The 20,323-nt window shown below is 49.3% G+C and overlaps 1 protein-coding gene across 2 annotated transcripts in view; it reads right to left on the bottom strand.

The window, feature by feature from the left end:
* ZBED4 (zinc finger BED-type containing 4) overlaps nucleotides 1–20,323 on the bottom strand; it is a 42,607-nt gene that overhangs the window by 7,990 nt on the left and 14,294 nt on the right. Inside the window, exon 2 of one of the 2 annotated variants that reach the window (XM_053895249.1) lies at nucleotides 13,244–13,340. The exons of the other annotated variant lie outside the window; for it this stretch is intronic. The gene's annotated coding sequence lies outside the window, so the exon portion shown is untranslated. The remainder of the gene's footprint in view (nucleotides 1–13,243; nucleotides 13,341–20,323) is intronic. 2 annotated transcript variants of the gene reach the window in all.

Below are 20,323 nucleotides of genomic sequence, written 5' to 3'. Positions count from 1 at the left end.
GGCTTCCTTCGGGGCGATTACAAATTCTGGGATCAGTTGCAACCTTACCAATATACCGCAGAAAGGTTTACCTGTGGTGTGTGAATGACATCTCAATAAAAAGAAATTATAAATGCGTAACTACAGAATGAAAGTAAAGGGAAACGGGTGATTAAAAGCAGCCGAAGGAAAAAATAATCAACTGAAGACGGATCCAAAGAAGTTCCCAAGAAGGCAGCGCTGCCACGGGAGCAGACGGGAGACACGGCGCGCCGGCTAGTCACACGGTTGAGAAGCAGGCGGGGACGGAGAGGTGGCATCTGATGGGCTCCCGACAGTGTCCAGAACGACGGACAGATGTGGAAATACATGCAAGCATAAACTACACCACACAGACCGAGGGACAATTATCTGAATCTCGATCCAAACTGACACGTTAACGAAAGCGAAGAACAAGGTGGGAGAGAGACGTCAAGCGGTGAGACGAGCTGGAATCCAAAAAACATAAATCTAAAAAATTATGAAGACAACTGGAGAAACCTGAACACTAAGTGAGCCTCTGAATCTATTAAGAAAGTATTTATGTGGAGAGTGAAAATGGTGTTTGGTCTTTTATGTTCAAGTATTGACAGATGAAGCGATACGCTGCTGGGGTTTTGCCTGAGAATAATCCAGTCTGGGGTGGGGGCAGGCAGAAGCTACAGATGGAACGAGACTGACCGCGTACGGACGATCATGGAGCAGGCGCAGGGTGGCGGTCACTGGGGGCACTTTACGGTTCTCTCTACTTGTGGGTATGCTCGAATTTTCCATAATGAAAAAGATATTTTGTAATGTTCATTTTTGAGAGAGAGCATAAGTGCAGGGGAGGGGCAGAGAGAGAGAGAGAGAGAGAGAGAGAGAGAGAGAGAATCACAAGCAGGCTCCATGCTGTCAGCGCAGAGCCTGACATGGGGCTTGAACCCACAAATCCTGAGATCATGACCTGAGTGGATGATCACGAACTGGATGTTTAACTGACTAAAGCCACCCAGGCGCCCCCTTAAAGAAAAAGACTTTAAAATCAAAGACCAACGACTCTCCTAAAAGTAAATGAAAATTCCTTTTAAAATTTTAACAAATCAGATTCAGTAGTAAAAACGTGTAACACACCAGGACTAAACAGGGCTAATCCAGCACTACAGAGTTCATTTAACATTTGAAAATAAGTCAATACAATTCACCACAGTAAGGAAAATGAACAAAAACCATACCATCATTTCAGTAGATGCAGAAAAAACATTGGATATAATTCAACACCCAAGGGCACCCGGGTGGCTCAGTTGGTCAAGTGTCTGACTTCAGCTCAGGTCATGGTCTCACGGTTCGTGGGTTCAAGCCCCACGTCGGGCTCTGTGCTGACAGCTTGGAGCCTGGAGCCTACTTCTGATTCTGTGTGTGTGTGTGTGTGTGTGTGTGTGTGTGTGTGTGTGTGTGTCTCTCTCTCTCTCTCTGCCCCTCCCCTGTTCACTCTCTGTCTCTCAAAGGTGAATAAATGTTAAAAAAACCTTTTTTTAATTCAACACCCATTCATGATAAAAATTCTCAGCAAATGAAAACCAAAAGAAAACTTTATCAACCTGATAAAGGACATACAAAAACAGCCTGGAGCCAATATCACGCATGCTACTGACAGAGGCGGAGCGCCACCCCCCCAAGATCAGCACAGGACAGGGGTGTCTGTTCTCCTTGCGTCCAGTTGGCACCACACTGGCAGCAGGAGCCAGGGTGGTGAGTCAAACAGAAGAAACAAAAGACGTACGAACTGAAAACGTAGATGTAAGACTGTCTTCATTCATATTAAACATGTTTGTGTGGGTAAAATCATAAGGAATCTACTAAAAATAATAAGTCATTTAGAAAATTATGAGATACAAAGCAATTGTTTTTGTATAGGGAAATAATTGAAAGATAAAAAATTTTTAAATTCTACATTTAACATACAAAAATATAAAATGTGTACAGATAACGTGAAAATGTGCGTAAGACTGTAGGCTGAACAGTGAAACAATACTAAATCGACGGAGTTCACAATGTGGAAAATCCAATATTGGTAAGACATCAGTGTTTCCTGAACTGACCTATAAATTCAGTACAATTCCAGTCAAAATCCCCCAATTTCTTCTTTTTTTGCCATAGCTGATAAGCAGAGCTGACAATTTATATGGAAATATAAAGAACCAGGAATAAATAAAATAATAATTTACTCTTGTGTAACACAGGCAGGTGCGGGGGGCCGAGCCCCAGTCAAAAATCTGCATGTAACTTCTGACTCCCCCAAAACAACTACAAACAGCCTACAGTTGACCAGAAAAACACAGTGACCCTGAACAACATGGGTCTGAGGACTCCTTATACACAGATTTGCTTCCCAGTAACCACAGTACAGCGCTGTAAGTGTATTTTCTCTTCCTTAGGATTTTCTAAACATTTTCCTCTCTTCCTTAGGATTTTCTTAACATTTTCCTTTCTCTAGCTCACCTTACTGTAAGAACGTGGTGTATGATAAATGTTAACACAAACAGCCGATTAACACACACTTTACAGGTTATGTGTATTTTGAAGAAGAATGGAACTGGAGGACCTACAGGGAGTTCTGCTTCTGGCCACGAAGGAGGGGGGCTTACCCGCTCACATTCGACAACTAGCGCACCAGATAAAACACCCAAAACGATGTTTTCCAGACGTGGGACGAGAGGGAAATTGGAAGCACCGGACGGCGATCCAGGACGCGGAGAGCGACGGTCAAGCTCGCCGCCTTGAGCACAGCCTACCGTGCAGGGAGCGGGACCCGACGCGGCCCTGGTGCTCCCCCTGCGTAGTCTGGCTGGAACCTGCACACAGAGCCCGGGAGATCCGTACAGGGTTCCCTTGTCCCAGGCTGATGGATCTGCGTCAATTTAAGGAAACCGTTCTTGGAGGATCAGTGGGAAAAGCCGATGGAAGGACCGCCTGGGCTCCCAAGAGGAAACAGCAAGAAACCCAGCAGGAGGCTGAGAAGAAAGGCCGCCCGAACAAGCCAAAGAGGGGCGCACTGCAGCTAATGGAGTCGTACCCCAAAACAAGCCTCAGCGGCACCGAAAGGAATGTATGGCGTCCCGCGCCCAATAAAGGAAATGAGTGTTCAAAATGGCCGACATCAAACAAAAATTACCAGATGCACGAAAAAGCGGAACATGACCCCTAACCGGAGACAACCATCAGTAGACAGAGACCCAGCTATGACATAGATGATAAAATTAGAAGAACGTTAAAACAGGTATTATGAATATATCATTTGAGGTAAACAAAATGATAAATGTGATAAGGGGAAACTATAAATGAAATTTCTGGAGACGAAAATACAGTATTTGAAATGAAAAATATACCAGATGGGGTTAACAGCAATTTAAACACAACAAAAGATCAATAATTATGAAGACACAGTGATAAAAATAAAACAGGATGGGGGCGCCTGGGTGGCTCAGTCGGTTGAGCGTCCGACTTCAGCCAGGTCACGATCTCGTGCTCCGTGAGTTCGAGCCCCGCGTCGGGCTCTGTGCTGACAGCTCAGAACCTGGAGCCTGCTTCTGATTCTGTGTCTCCCTCTCTCTCTGACCCTCCCCCCGTTCATGCTCTGTCTCTGTCTCAAAAATAAATAAATGTTAAAAAAAAATTAAAAAAAAAATAAAACAGGATGAAACAAAAAGAAAAACAACTGAGAAATTTAAAATTTGTGCATCAGGGGCACCTGGGTGGCTCAGTCAGTTGAGCATCCAACTCTTGTTATCGCCTCAGGTCGTGATCTCGAAGTCATGGGATCGAGCCCCACATCGGGCTCCATGCTGAGCAGAGCCTGCTTGGGATTCTCTGTCTCTCCCTCTCTCTCTGCTCTTCCCCTGCTCACGCTCTCTCTCACAAAATAAACTTAAAAAAAAATCAAACAACTTTGTGTATTAAATGAGATTACTGGGTGAACAAATGCAGAATGAGAGAAAATATTTGCAAATCATGTATGTGAGAAGGACTTAATACCCAGGAGAAACAAAGAACTCCTACAACTCAACAAGGACCCGGTTCAAAAACGGGCAGAGGGCTGGACTAGACTTTCTCCAAGGAAGATACACAAAGATGCTCCGCACCATCAATCGTTACGGAAGTACAAACCAAACACACAGGGAGAGATCACTTTGTACCCACCAGGAGGGCTAGAACTAAAACACAATAGTCAGAAAGAGATGAAGAAAAAGTGTTAACGAAGATGCGCAGAAATCGAAGTGACGTTCCTCAAAGCCTGACAAGGCTGCGTCTCTTACGTGCCTTTCTGCCCTTTGCGTCTTTGTGAAGTATTTGCCTGAGCTTTTACCAGGATGGGTGTTTTCTCTTTTTTTTTTAAATGTCTATTTATTTTTAATTCTTTTAAATGTTTGTTTATTTTTGAGAGGCAGAGCATGAGTGGGGGAGGGGCAGAGAGCGAGGGAGACACAGGATCCAAAGCAGGCTCCAGGTTCCGAGCTGTCAGCACCAAGCCTGACGCGGGGCTCAAACTCACGAATCGCCAAGATCGTGACCTAGGCCGAAGTCGGACGCTCAACCAACCGAGCCACCCAGGCGCCCCGAGTGTCTTCTGTTCCAATGAGGCGACTCTGGGTGGGCTCCCGGGTGGGCACTGGTCACCAGAAAGACCACGCCATGATTAGAAGCTGGGATTTTCACCCCTGCTCCCCATTCTCCAGAGAGGGGGACGGGCTGGGGGATCCAGTTAATAACTGATCACGCCGATGTGACAAAACCTCCATAAAAATCCCCGAAGTGTGGGCTCCAGGGAACTTGTCGGTCGGTGAGCACGTCCGTGTGCCGGGAGGGTGACGCGCCCCAAGTCCACAAGGACAGAAGCTCCTGTGCGCGGGACCCTCCCCGCACACACCCTGCACCTCTCCGTCTGCTGTTCGTCTGTGTCCTTCGTCGAACCCTTCCCTACGCGATCGACGGACAAATGGCGCCAGCGTTCCCCTGAGTTCTGTGAGCTGCTCGAGCAGGTTACCGAACCCCAGAAGGGGCTCACGGGAATGCCATCTGGAGCCGAGTCGGACAGAAGTCGTGGGCAACCCGGAACCTGCCAGTTGGGAATGGCGTCTGAAGAGGGGGGCAGTCTCGTGGGACTGAGCCGCTCCCTGGGGGATGGGACGCTGACTCCGGGCAGACGGTGTCAGAACGGAGTTCAGCTGTAGGACACCCCGTGGGGGCTGGAGAACAGGTCACTGCGGGGAAAAGCACCCACACATTTGGTGGCCAGAAGTGAAGTATTCTGTGAGCTCAGAATAAGAGTAAAGGACAAACCGGAGAGCCTCCTTAGACACACAGATAAAAAGATGCTTTCGAAAAGGCAGGGGTTTGGGGCGCCTGGGCGGCTCGGTCGGTTAAGCGTCTGACTTCGGCTCAGGTCATGATCTCACGGTCCGTGAGTTCGAGCCCCGCGTCGGGCTCTGGGCTGACGGCTCAGAGCCTGGAGCCTGTTTCGGATTCTGTGTCTCCCTCTCTCTCTGCCCCTCCCCCGTTCATGCTCTGTCTCTCTCTGTCTCAAAAATAAATAAACGTTAAAAAAAATAAAAAAATAAAAAAATAAAAAAATAAAATAAAATAAAAGGCAGGGGTTGCCAGATTGAATAAAAAGCAAGACTAACTCTGCCTACAAGAAACACACTTTTTTTCTTTTTTAATGTTTATACTTTTGAGAGAGAGAGAGACAGAGCATGAGCAGGGGAGGGGCAGAGAGAGAGGGAGACACAGAATCCAAAGCAGGCTCCAGGCTCTGAGCTGTCGGCACAGAGCCTGATGCGGGGCTCGAACCATGAGATCGTGATCTAGGCTGAAGTCGGACGCTTAACCGACTGAGCCACCCAGGCACCCCAACAAGAAACACACTTTAAACATAAAGACACAAACAGGTTAAGAGGCAAAGATGGAAAAGGCATACCACACTGATACTGATCCACAGAAAGCTGCAGTGGCCACATTAGCCTCCAATGGAGACTGAGAGGGACGTGCCAGGGACAACAGGGATGCTACGTAAAGTGACAGAGGGCCAGCTCATCAGACGTGCACACCGGACAGAACTAAAGGGAGACTAGAGTGAGTCACAATTACAGAGATTTCAACACGTCTAATGCAACAGTTAGCTCAATGAGCAGTTAGTAAAGATAACAGGAGTTTTACGGACACTATATCACATGCCCCGAGTGACATTTATTGAATGTCCAACCAACAAAAACAGAACACATGTTATTTACAGGTACACAGAACATTCATCAAGATCAACTGTTCCAGGACAATAAAGCAAACCTCCGTAAATGTGAAAGGTCTCCGATAAGAGGGGGACTGAACGAGAAACCAACAACAGAATGATATCTAGAAAAATCCAAAATATGTTCAAATCAATAACCCTTCTATATTAAGCCAAGGGTCAAAGACAAAAATCACAAGGACAGTAAAACAAATTTAATCGCAAAGGAAGCAGAGAGAGAAGAAAACAATAAAGACATGAAATCAATGAAACCAAACACTGGTTCTTTGGAAAATCAATGCAATTGACAAACTTCTACACAGACAAAGACAGACATCACCACCACCAGGAACGAAAGAGGGGTGCCACCTTAGACCTCGCAGATGGTCAGGATGATAGGGGAATACACAACCAACTGTATGACCACAAAATCGGCAACTTCTAGGAAACCGACAAACTCCTGGAAAGACACATTACCGAAACTCAATAGAGAGATGACCCGAATAGCCTTTAAGAAATTAAATTTGTGGGGCGCCTGGGTGACTCAGTTGGTTAAGCATCCGACTTTGGCTCAGGTCCAGATCTCACGGCTCGTGGGTTCGAGCCCCGCGTTGGGCTCTGTGCCGACAGCTCAGAGCCTGGAGCCTGCTTCGGCTCCGTCTCTCCCTGTGTGTCCCTCTCTCTCTGACCCTCCCCCACTCGTGCTGTCTCTGTCTCTCTCAAAATAAATAAACTTAAAAAGTTTAAAAAACAAAACAAAAATACCAGAATGATGAAATCAGCAAAACCCAGATTACAGGAAATTCTTCAGGAAACAACCCAGTTTCCTTAACAAACAAATTCCACTTGAAACCTGACCTGAACTAGCAAATCTATATAAAAATATTTTTTAGACAATGTGGGAAATTTGGATACCAGGTATGTGATATAGAGATTACTATTAGTTTTAAAGCTGTGATAAAGGTATTGCAGATACAACTTTTGAAAGAATGCTATCTTTTCAAGACACTTACTGAAACACGTCCAGGTAAAATAGGATTTCTGGTGTTTGCTTCAAAATAACTGAGGGGGGGATACAGCTAAACGAATGGCCACGAGCGAGCAGCTGCTGCAGCTGGGTGACGGCGCGTCCTAATCTCTCACTTCCGTGACAATTATTTTAAGAAGGAAAAAAAAAACCCCAATTAGACGGACTGCCGACTCTTCAAGAGAAGCAATGTGAACCAGGAGACAAAGGAATGGTACCTTCAAAGTTCTGAAAAAAGGCCAAACCAGAATTCAACACTCAGCAAAAATATTCCTGCAGAAACTGATCTAAAATAGAAACCCCGTCAGACAAGGCAAACGCCGGATGTGCCTGTACCGAAGGAAAGGCGGACGGGGTTCCTTCAGGCGGGAATAACGCAGCCCCACAGGGAAGCTCAGTGATGCGGAGAGGACGACAAGAATAATAAAAATAGTGGTGGGTGCTCGGTACGCCCCTCACACCTGGGGACCCGTGCTTCTCGAAACTGATCAGTGGAATCAACTAAAGCCATCAAGACACCCGCAAACCTACGCGCATGTGCATCGTGAATAAAAACCGTAGTTCACCCTGATAGCTCCCACCTCAACCCAACACCACAGATCCTTCTAGTCTCCCCCTTTCTGCATCTGTGGCTTCTTTTTCTGGCTCCCGCTATCCTTAAAGATTTGCCCATTTGCTCAATCCTACAACATCTAGAAAGTAGTTTCAGAATACTAACGCGGACCACCGAGGAAAAACAAGCGTTTGAAGTCGAGACAGTGATTTATAAACGTTTGTGTCCGGGCTTGTGGGTTTAGCACTGGGTCCAAGAGTTTCTTGGGTCGGTCTTCCCTCTTAAACGTAGTTATTTTATTCCTTTGAAACACAATTAGGTTCACTTGTTTCTGTCGATAACACAGCACAGAACTAGAACAGCAAAACCAAGATCTCGAGGAGGACATCACCAACGAGGCAAAACCAACAAGCAATTTCCTTCACTCCAAAACAGAAGCACAGAGAACAAACCAAAAACGTGTCCAAGGCCTACGTGTACGAGGTAGCAGCCCTGCACGGGACGGAGCCGCCCGGGGTCTGACACGATGGCAACCCCAAAGCAGCCGCAGGTATTCACTGGACGTCCGGAGGACGGCGTTTCCCGCCCCACGATAAAGCTGATGTGTGTCGGCGGTCCGAGGTGAGGTCCAAAGAGGCTGGAGCGGAACAAGCGGCCAGAAACTTCCTTCCGGGGCAGAGAGCTGCGTGGAACTGCTGGGAACAGACTAAACGGAGCAGCTTGGGGAGAAAAGCAGCAAAGGGTCGAGAAGGGGCCTCCGAAAGCCAGCCGCTGCTCCAGAGCGTCAGGACGAGGGCCTCTGGAATCCGCGTCGTCCGCGTCAGACCAGCCAGCGCTCCAGGGCGGGACCGGAGGCTCAGGACACAACTTGTGGCGTCGGAACTGCCATCCCCCTTCCCCGCGGGAGCCATGGAAGCACCGGCCCTGCAGAGTCCCACTCGGCAGCTCGACCGCTACCTGACCTCCGTCACGGGTCCCTCGAAAAGCCCCGTTCACAGGGCACGGCTGTCACCTGAGCCGATTCAGAGCTCGCTTTGTGACAAAAACCCTTTCCCCGGGGAGTCTGTTGAAAACAGCTGCCAGGGCCAGCAAGCGCCTGGTCACAGGTGTAAAGGGAAGATCCGGGGAACAAGAGGTCTACAGGGAGCTTTGAAAAACTCCGGCCAACTCCCAGGGATGCAGAGGACACGCATGTGCAGAACGGTGCATGAGCCCAGGAAAGATGTGAGCGGCCACCCCAACCCCTGCCCTCTGGCCGCAAGCAGAGGGTGAAGGTGACGACAGAGTGCTCCGGAACAGACGCACACACACAGCCCCCGGCAGGGACGGCAGACACACCGATTCGAGGCGTTTAAGGAGGTCTCGGACCAGGGGTGGGGGGTCGGGGGGAGGAAGTCTCGGACCAACTGACCATGAGGCTCACCAAGCAGAGACAGCAGTGGCCAAACGCTACAAAGAACACAGACTTTCTAGAATTAGTTCGGGAAAGCCATGGAAGAAATAGACTAAAACAAAACAAAACTCCAGCCACAAAAACAAACACGAGAGGGAGGAGGATCTGATGTCGTTTTCAACAAAATCAAAAGTATTACACAACATGCAAAGAAGCAGGAAAGCATGGGCCATACACAGAGGAAAACAGTCAAAAGAAACTGTCCCTGAGAGGACCCAGATGTTAGACTTACTAGACAAAGACCTTAAATTGGGCATTATAAATGTGTGAGCCGAATTAAAGGAAACAATGTACACAGACGATGTATAAAACATATAACATCTCATCAAATAAACATCAACATACAGAGAAAAATCATAAAAGAGAACTAAGCAGGAATTACGGGATGTTGAACTGCAGGACAATGGACACATTCACTAGAGGAACCAGCACACTTGAAGGCAAGTCAGCGAGAACAGCCACGTGGAAAGCCAGCAGGGGAGCACGGCCCTCGACACACCTGCCCAACATGGCCCACGTGGCCAGAAAACACGGGTTACACTTCAAAGGGCCAAAACTATACAAGTGTCCTTCACCCACAATGCGGTTAGGTTATAAAACAATAACAGAAGGGAACTTGAGAAATCAATAAATATTTGGAAATAAAAGCACATTTCTAAATGATCCGAGTGTCAGAAAGAAATTACAAGGGAAATTAGAAAGTATTTTCATCCAAATGAAAGTAACACACCAAAATTTAGATGTTGAAGGGCTCAGAGAGAAATTTATAGCTTTAAATACCTGTATTAGAAAAGAAGAGGGGTGCCCGGGTGGCTCAGTCGGTTAAGTGTCCGACTGTAGCTCAGGTCATGATCTCACGGTCCATGGGTTCGAGCCTCGCGTTGAGCTCTGTGGGGACAGCTCAGAGCCTGAAGCCTGCTTTGGATTCTGTGTCTCCCTCTCTCTCTGTCCCTCTCCCGCTCACACTCTCTCTCTCAAAAATAAATAAACATTAAAAAAAATTTTTTTTTAATCTTCCCATAAAGAAAATCGTAGGCCCGATTAATAGCTTTACTGGTGAATTTTATCAAACACTTACAGAAAAAACACTACCGACACTCCATGAATTCTTTGAAAACAGAAGAGGATGGAAGCCTTTGCAGTAGAATGAGCAGAAAGAGGCCACACCACCTCCATACCAAAGTCAGGCAAAAACAGCAAGAAAGAACAGCTCACTACATACGCAAAGGAAGCCCCACGTTTTTTCCCACAGTACGACAGGACTGCAGAGGAGGGGGCACCAGGAAGCTAGAAAACGTCATGTGAGTCGTATCTCCTTACATTTCAGAAAAGCCAGTATTATATAAAAATAAACGTGGCAGACAGAATGACAGGGTATGCCGAGTTACACGGCAAGGAGGAATTCTTAACCAGGCTGCACGTGGAGTTCAGTAAGATCATCCTGGATTGTTTGGATGGACCCAGTGTGATCGCAAGGGTCTTTACAGCGGAAGGGGCAGGAGAGAGACAGGGAGTGACGCCTTCAGAAGGAGGGCCGCGTGACGTGGCCCTGTTGCCTCTGACGACGGGTGCCCATCGGCCGCGGAATATGGGCGTCCTCCAGACAGCGTAAAAGGTGAGGAAACAGACTCACCACTAGCGCCTCCAGAAAGAAAGGCAGCTTGCCGACAACACCTTGATTTCAAGCCCAGTGACACCCGTCTCAGATGTGACCTCCAAACTGATTTCAGCCAAGTTTGTGATAGTCTGTTAAAGCAGCACCAGAAAACTAACACGATAAGCGACAGAGAGAATTATGGCCAAATCTCACAAAAGGATGAGAGAAAAAATAAGAGCAGAAAGCATCCCCTAGGAGGCTCAGGTGGTTCACCTCTGACTCTTGATTTCAGCTCAGGTCATGATCCCAGGGTCACGAGATCGAGCTCCATGTCCGGCTCCATGCTGACAGCACGGAGCCTGCCTGGGAATCTCTTCCTCTATGCCCCTTCCCTGCTCATTCTCTCTTTCTCTCTGGGGGGGAAAAAAAAAGGCAGAAAGCATCTCTACAGATAATGAAAGCACATCAGAAAAACATAACCTCAAATCAAACCATATGAAAACTGTAATGTATTTCAAAAGAAACTAAAGATATTTAAAAATAAAACAATGAACCACCTAAGTCAGGATAGGAGAATACAGAGATGAGATTATGGATCCTAAGAAAATATTACAGGGCGCCTGGGTAGCTCAGTCGGTTGAGTGTCCCACTCTTGACTCCAGCTCAGGTCACGATCCCACGGCTCGTGGCTTCGAGCTATGCTGACAGCATGGAGCCTGCTTGGGATTCCCTCTCCCTCTCTCTCTCTGCTCCTCCCCACTTGCCTACACACTTTCTCTCTCAAAAATAAACAAACAAACATTAAAAAGAAAAAAAGAATAAAAACTAAGCTAGAAGCACCATCAGAACAAGTAAACTCCACAAATGATCACTTAAGACAAACAGCAAAGAAAAATAATTTTTTTTTAACGGAAAAAAAAAGAAGGACTAAAAAAGACTAGAGAAATGGACTGAAAGGCTGATGAGAAGATCCAACAACACACACGTAATGAGAGCCCCTCTCCTCCCCGTAAAGTCGGAGGGGACAAAGCAAGGGAACAGAACACTGAAAACTCAAAAACCTTTCCTGAAGTAAAACTTGTGAACCTACATATTGACAGAGCAAGCCGTGTGGATGAGAATCCATGCCCAACAATTAACACTAAAAGAGAATGCCATTCTGGCCAAAAACAGAGTCACTTATATTGGAAAGAAAGTAAAATTATCATGCATTTGACAACAATGTTTTATGCTAGAAGAGAATAACATATTTAAGATATTCAAAGGAAGAAAATGTGAGCCGAGGACTTTATATCCAGTCAAACTGACTTTTTAAAAAAATCTTTTAATGTTTATATTTATTTTTGAGAGAGAGAGAGAGAGAGAGAGAGAGAGAATGTGTGTGTGTGGGGGGGAGGGGCAGAGAGAGAGGGAGACACAGAGTCCGAAGCAGGCTCCAGGCTCCGAGCTGTCAGCACAGAGCCCAACGTGGGGCTCAAACTCATGAACCGTGAGATCATGACCTGAGCCGAAGTCGGACGCTCAACCGACTGAGCCACCCAGGTGCCCCAGTCAAACTGACTTTCAATTGCAAAGGACACGTAAAAACTGTTATTGGGGCACCTGGGTTCAAGCCCCATGTTGGGTGTAGAGATTACTTAAAAATAAAATCTTTATTTTTATTTATTTATTTATTTATTTATTTATTTATTTTTAACGTTTATTTATTTTTAAGACAGAGAGAGACAGCATGAACGGGGGAGGGGCAGAGAGAGAGGGAGACACAGAATCGGAAGGAGGCTCCAGGCTCTGAGCCATCAGCCCAGAGCCCGATGCGGGGCTCGAACTCACGGACCGCGAGATCGTGACCTGAGCTGAAGTCGGACGCTTAACCGACTGAGCCACCCAGGCGCCCCAAAAATAAAATCTTTAAAACGCATTTAATATGCTTAAATCTGAGTTCATGGGACGCCTGGGTGGCTCAGTCAGTTAAGCATCTGACTTCAGCTCAGGTCATGATCTCATGGTTTATGAGTTCAAGCCCCACATCGGGCTCTGTAATGACAGCGCAGAGCCTGCTTGGGATTCTCTCTCTCTGTCTCTCTCTCTCTCTCTCTCTCTCTCTCTCTCTCTCTCTGTACCTACCCAATTTGCATGCTCTGTCTGTCTGTCTCTCTCTCAAAAATAAAAAATAAATACGTCAACAATAAAATCTTCAACTGGTCACCTTTGGAGGAAGATAGAAGATGGATTATTTTGAAACCTGGCAGAGAGAAGAGCCAAGCATTTATCTCGGGTGTCCTATGTGAACCCGAGCCCTAGATAACCAAACGACGATGACAGGGTTCTCTTACTGGAAGTCCAGCTCATACACGCAGCTGCAGTAACGGCAGGAGCATCACCGTTTTGTCACTTGTCTGGAATTAACGCACGTCGTCCGTGCGTCGTTGGCTGCCAACATCGAAAAAGAAAGACATTGCGCGTTAGGTGTCTCCTGATGGACCACAACACCCCCGTGAAGGAGCCTTGCCGAGTCAAACCCGAATCCGATCAAACCTCTATATCCAACTACCCCTTTCCAGGAAACCAGGGAGAGATGACACTACACGGGAGGACCGCCATCAGCGAAATCCAGACTGTGAGAACCACAAGCCCAACCACAAAAAACTTCCACGGGAGGTGGGGGGCGAGCTACAGATAATACTGAAATGCCATCTAAGTCAACAGGCAGAACTTAACTAGGACTTGGAGGTACGTGATTCGGTCACAAAACTACGAAGAAAAGCAAGGACGGACTTGCCACAAAAGCCAGGCTGGCGGTTACTTCAGTCAGGACGGCGGGGGGCGGTGGGGGAGACACGGATGAGGGGTCTGGGGAGCCAGCAGAAGTCCGTTTCTTGACCCAAGTGATGGTCACAAAAGTGTCCACCTTATAACAACCCATCAAACCACACGCTTACTTCCTGGTTTCCGCGTCTGCGCTATACTTTAAAAAGGTTTAAAAACCCAAACCGTATGAAACCATGTTGACGAGGGTGCTGTGGTGTTGGTTCCAGGGGCCAAGAGACTGGCAGAGACTGGAGAGCCCGGGGACAGGCCCACGCACAAGGTCTGCACACGGCAGACTTTTGACGCTGGAGACGCTGGAGAGCAGAGAGCAAGGAGGATCTTTTAAATACATGGGGCCACGACAATTAGATCTCCGTGTGGAAAAAATGACAGCTGACCCTAGTTCACGCCATCCCCCAAATCGACGGTCACGCTAAAGGCAAAACAATAAAGAACGTAAGATGGAAAAACATTCTTACGACCTTGACTTAGAGCAAAACAGAACTACCAAGGGAAGATGGACAAACCAGGCCACATTAAAATTAAGAAACTTAAAAATCAAGGAAATACAAATGAAATCCAGAACACCATACACCCTGTAAAGCGGCCACACACACACACACACACACACACACACACACTGAGCCAACAGTGCCAGGGGCCGGACTAGGACACGCAAGCCCGGCCACCCTGGAACACACTGCAGCCCCCCACGCTATCGTGTGACCAGTCACAGGGTCACGCCCACAAGATGCCTGGAGACCTGCAACAAAGGACAAATCCAAAAACGTTTGTGGCAGTAATCACAGAGGTGTGAGTGGCTCCCGACCGCAGATAACATGTTGCGATAGATCCGTGCGTGGGATAGCCCACAGCCACGACAACGAAGAAACTGTCCTAATATCCAGCAACCACGACAGTGAGCAGAACACGCACTGCATGACCCCCGTATATGAACGACAGTGGCACAGGCCCGGAAAACAAGGGACTTTGGGACTGGGGAGCACGGGGGTGGCGTCCATCTCTCGAGCTGGTGACGATTCACAGAGATGAGCACTTGTCCGCGTGTCTTATGCTTCACGACACAAGACTTACACTCTGGAAATCACCCACACAGCCCCGGCAGCTGCCCCCCAGTGCCCACCACGGCTGCCTTCCTGGCGCACGGGAGGTCGGCCAGGACCGTGCCCGGTGCAGGTGGCCGCCCACACAGACACACGTCTACAAGGGGATGCGCAACTTAACTGCAGTCATCGTGAAAGGCTTTCACTTTCTATTTTATACAGTCCTCTGTTGCTTGACTAATTTTGTGCATATTATTTCATAATCATAAGTAGCAATGATATTGCTAATTTAAGAAAACCACTGTCATCTGATCTAGCAGCTTACTACTAAAGAAAATCAGCTTTTCCTACTATTTTGGTACAAATTAAAGGGGAAAAAAAGAAGCGTGTTATCTTTGGTTTTCAAACCACAAAAGGATTATGCTACTGTGGCAGTTTTGATCAGTCTGCATAGATAAAAAGGACCAGTAGGTTTTTGCCACCTACCCCTGGAGAGGATTTCTCTGGATGGTTCTGACCCTACTCTCCAGCAAACAGAAACAGGGTGACCAATGACAACGTGTCAAACCCAGAATCCTTCTAGAACAAACTTCATCACCCTGTCCACGGCTGGCTGCCGCTGCTTGCAGCCCAGGGCCCCCGGGCCCCCGAGATAGGAGGCCGTCCCAGGTCTCTGCAGCCCCTGGGGCTCCCTGATGCTGACTGAACATTGAGCGATTAAGGAAGCGATGGCCCCCTCGGAAGGTGCGACAGCAATCTCAACTTCCAGAGCGATGGAAGGGCGGGGGGAGACAGAAAGAAGGCACCCCAAAACCAAAGTTCCTTCAACTTACGGTACGTTTCTTAGCTTCAAAGACAAAAATACCAAAAAGTAAACGGTAGCTTCAGAGGTTCCTTTCCATAGGCTAGACAAAGTAAGACGTATGGACGTGCTCGGACTCAGAGAAGTTGCTGTTCTTTTACCAACGGGACGAAAGAAACCACCTTCCAACTCCACGCGCTGAAGTCCAGAGCAGAGTCAGCGTCTGGGGGGCAGAGCTGCCCGGCTGTCACCCCGGGCCGCTTGCTAACACAGCCGTCTGTTTACCGATCTCAGACACTCTGGGCGCCAAACAGCCATTTTAGTATTTTTCATTTCTCACAGCCACATCGAAACATATTAAACGAACACCCCTCCGAGATACCAGGTCTCACTGGGTCGGGCCGGCAAAGACCGGGTGCCGGACACACCCTCCGTCTGCGGGGCTGTGACAAGCCTTCAGGGGACCACACGCTTGGAGGGGAATCTGGGAACCGCTGCTACAGTGACATCCTCGGACGCAGCAATCCCACCGCGAGGACCAGACCCCAAAGACAGCCCTCATGCAATATAAAATAACACCTGCCAAGGCTGGTGACTGCAGCGTCCTACCGAGGCCGGACCGCCACTCCAACACCCGTCGGGAAGGACGGACACATTCATAGGTGCCGAAGAGAACAGCGAGGCACACACGCAGTGTAAGAGTACCTGCTACCTTTTATGAAAGACCAGCCGGGAGCTACACACAGACGTGTCAATACTTGGCTTTGCGGGACGAAGCAGACACAGAGATGACCGCCTGTAAACAGTAGAGGAAACGGGACGGGGTAGAATTTCTGACGTCTTCCATAGGATTTTGACTTTTGAGCCGGGTAATTATTTTGAACGTAAAAATAAAATCTAAAACTTCCTCATCTGAAACAAACAAACCGAATTTTTTGTATCAAACGAGCAACATAATGACAGACAAAAGAATATCCATCAAGAGGCTTGTTTTAAAACGCACTGTTTTATTACTAATACGTACTAAGAACAAAAGGAAAACCCTCAAAAACAAAAGCACCTTATGGGGGCCTGGCTGGCTCAGCTGGAAGAACACGGGACTCTTGATCTCAGGGTTGTGAGTTCGAGCCCCACATTGGGTATAGAGATTACTTAAAAATAAAATCTTAAAAACAAACAAACGCGAAAGCACCTTAAACTCGGCTAAGTAGTGTCGTTAGTAGTAACCCAGTATTGTAACATCACACCCTATTTTATGTATACTTGTCCATAAAACAAGTAATTATGCCAATGATATTAAGAATCAAGATTTTTGGGGCGCCTGGGTAGCTCAGTCGGTTGAGTGTCCAACTCTTAATTTCGCCTCAGGTCATGATCCCAGGTTGTGGGACTGAGCCTCGCACTGGGCCCCAGGCTGCGCATGGAGTCTGCTTGGGGTTCTCATTCTCTCTCTCTCTCTCTCTCTCTCCATCTGCCCCTCCCCACCCCACAAGCCTGTGCACGCACGCTCTAATTTAAAAAATGTATGTATATAAATCAAAGAAATTAAGTAAAACTTTAAAATAATTTCAAATCTGTACTGAAAAACTCAGGATGATCTTACAATGTTTTAAAAAAATGTTTCATAGTTCTGTCCACGAGACAGGTGCTTAGAGCAGCAATCATGCGCAAACACAGTGAACACATCCAACACCCAGGTCTCGGCTTCTAAACACTTTTCTGCACTAACAGGGAGCAAAGCACTTTGGAGCAGTGGCTGATGGCAGGTCGGGAGAGGGAAGGAAAGGGCCAGAGAGGTGCTCTCACAAAGATGCCGAGTGAGGGGCAGGGGCCACATCGCGGGGGCTCACAGCTGCTCAGCTATCACCGCGTGAACGCCGAAACACAGAAGACATTAATAGACTCTAATGCAATGAGTAAATAAAAATCCATCAGTCTGCACTGATACTCAAAACAGAAAAAGGAAAAACAAAAGTGTTTGCCACGGTGAAGGTATGACCGTCTGCCCCCCTGACGAGCGGTGATAAAGGGAGAGGGCCCGGCGTCTGTCCCCTCTTCCCAGGATGCCCGGGTGAGAGGGACACGGATAAAATACACAACATAAGGAAGCCGGCCTCGGTGGCAGGACGGCCTCCGAGAACGGCGCGGCAGGCGGCATCCCCCTTGGGAGAACGTGCCGCCCGACTCCCACCCTCTTCCCGCCAGATCACAGCACACGGGGAGCCAAGTTAAATGACACAGTGCAAAACAGATCCCGAACACGAGGCACTCACAAGACGACCGTCCTAGCCTCTTCAAAGAGTCAATGTCGCGGAAAACAACTGGGGTGTGGGGGGTATTATTCCAGAAGAACAGACACTAAAGAGATATGACAGCCAATGCAATGACACAGAGTAGGCTCTGGTTTGGAGAAATCAGCTACTGGTTTCAGAGCGGCCGGCCCACGGGTGCGAAGAGACCACTGTTCCACGTTCTAGACGTGATCAGCGATGGTGCTGCTGGTCACACAGAAGAGTCTCCTTTTGCCTCTTCTTGGGAGAAAAGGGCATTTAGGGGTGAAGCGCTGGAAAACACGCAATCGCCTTTGCAGAAGTGCGGCCAGCGCCAGACGGGCCGAAGGTGGCGGTGATGGCGACACGCCGCCAAGCGCTGTCAGAAACTCCACACGTAACCTTGAAAACACTGAAGCGTATTTGCATCCAGCCCTCCGTGAGCCGTCCAGCGCCCAGGGAATCAATGAGCCACAGCGACAGCCCGCCCGGTTCACACCTGGACACGACCGTCTTCCCACAAGGTCATAAACCGGGACCAGGTGCACGTGGGCGAGTCACTTTACACACCCCGAGCGGGAGTAACCGTAACCGACACGTTCTAGGGCTGGACACAGCACCACGCGCCTCAAAGCCGGAAGTTCCACCAGGGCCGCTGCGCTCACACAAAGGAAAAGGATCATCCAGTACCAGCTCCACGGATGTGGGGGACAGATCCGAGAGCACAGACAGCTGCTAAGGGTTAACCTCAGAAACCCAGAACCAGAGCCCTTCCCGTGAGACGCGGTCAGACACGGCGATAAGGCTACCTTGGAAACAAAGCACATTCCAAAGCAAGCAAACAGACTGTGCTAAGGTCAGCCGGTCCCCGTGCTGTCCCTGAAACGTTCTGGGTGGCAGACCAGGGCTCCTTGGTCGGTTCCGCTCACTCGTCTCGTGGGTCCCCTTTACCCAACACCAGCACCCTCGCTCGCTGCCTCCCCCTTCCCGTGCGGTCCAGGGCGGTCCCGCGAGGGACAGGCTGAAGCTGCTAAGAGTCCTGAAAGCGTCCTTTTACCTACAGGATGTGGAACACGGCCTCTGTGACAGGGAGACCGGAGGCGTCCGGGAAGAGCTCCCTGCTCCCGACGCCGCTCCCGCGAGTGGAGAGCAAGCGAGCAGACCCCGAGGGGACGGTCAGTTTGCGGCGGCCGTGGGTAAAACGCAGCCCCTCACGCTTCACCTCTGTGGGGGCGCTGAAGCAGGACAGAGCACGTGCGGGGCCACCCAGACGGAAGAGCCATCGCACGGAGGGCACTCGGGTGGGCCAGCAGGGCACAGCCCCCTCACCCCGCTCCCCAGCCCAGGAGCAGCGGTTTCCAGGGCACTCGGACCACTGGGGAAGGGCCGGGTGCGGCCGCGGACAGGCCTTCACACGGCAGGTGCCCACGAGGGGCGCAGCCTGCCGCACACCGGGCGGGACCCGCGGGACTTGGGCTCAAGCAGACGGGTCAGCCTCTCCGCCACACTGCCCCTTCTTCCTCGGGGTCTCCGTCTGTAGCCCCCAGACCCCTGGGCTCGGACTCCGTCCAAGAAGGGGTCTTCCCGGAACGTACTTCTCAAGCAGAAACTGCCCTCACCTCTGCCTGCACCTGCCCGTATTTTCTTGGCCGGGCCTTCTTCTCTGGTGTAAGTCTATGCCCAGCGTCACCGCTCAGGTCTCCTTTTCAAAACCACTACTGCCCCCCGCAGGTAGAACCCTGCTAGGTACCGCGTGAGAGGCCGGCATACCTCACAGTCAAGCACCTGTCCCTCTCAGGAACCCCTGCCTCAGAAACACGGAGCACGAGAAGGAAAGGCTTTATTTTTCTCCCGGCAACGCTTCCAGAATTTGAACTACCCACAGCTCGTTGTCAAATAACCGGCAAGGAAGTGACGTGAGCTATTTCAGAATGAAGAAAAATCCGGGCGATGGAAAGCGGGGTGAGGGAGAAGGGCAGGAAAGACAGGGCTGTACCAAGGGTGAGCCCCTGGAAGGGGAGAGGACCGGAACCCCGTGGAGTCCAGACCCCGAGGCCGCAGGACGGTCGGGGCCGGCGGCGCACTGTGACATTTCCGCGCAGCTAAATTCAGTAAAACGCAGAAGGTAAGTGAGAGCCACGGACTCCGGCTGCTTCTGTTCTCAAGCCCCGAGATTCAAGTAGTGTCTTCAACGCCAAACAGTAATTAGAAGAAAGGCAGTCCGGCCTCGAAACGGTGTGTCGTGTGCAGAGAATGCTGGTGAGGAGGAGTCCAAGGGGCCGCTCGCCACCCGTCCGAGGCCCCCCGCACCAGGTCCGCGCCACGCCCGGCGTCACGCACCTGCTTCCCTCCCCTCACCACGCGATCATTGCCGCGAGGGAGTCAGACCGCAGTCTGGAGACCACAGGAGCTGGCGCCAGGCAAGGAAAACCGCGACACGAGGTGCAGAGAGGCCTCCCCTGCCGCTCA

The sequence above is a fragment of the Panthera pardus genome, unplaced genomic scaffold (genome assembly GCF_024362965.1).
Source record: "Panthera pardus isolate Hobbes unplaced genomic scaffold, ASM2436296v1 HiC_scaffold_6, whole genome shotgun sequence".
Taxonomy (NCBI): domain Eukaryota; kingdom Metazoa; phylum Chordata; class Mammalia; order Carnivora; family Felidae; genus Panthera; species Panthera pardus.
This window is presented reverse-complemented; position numbering and strand designations above follow the sequence as displayed.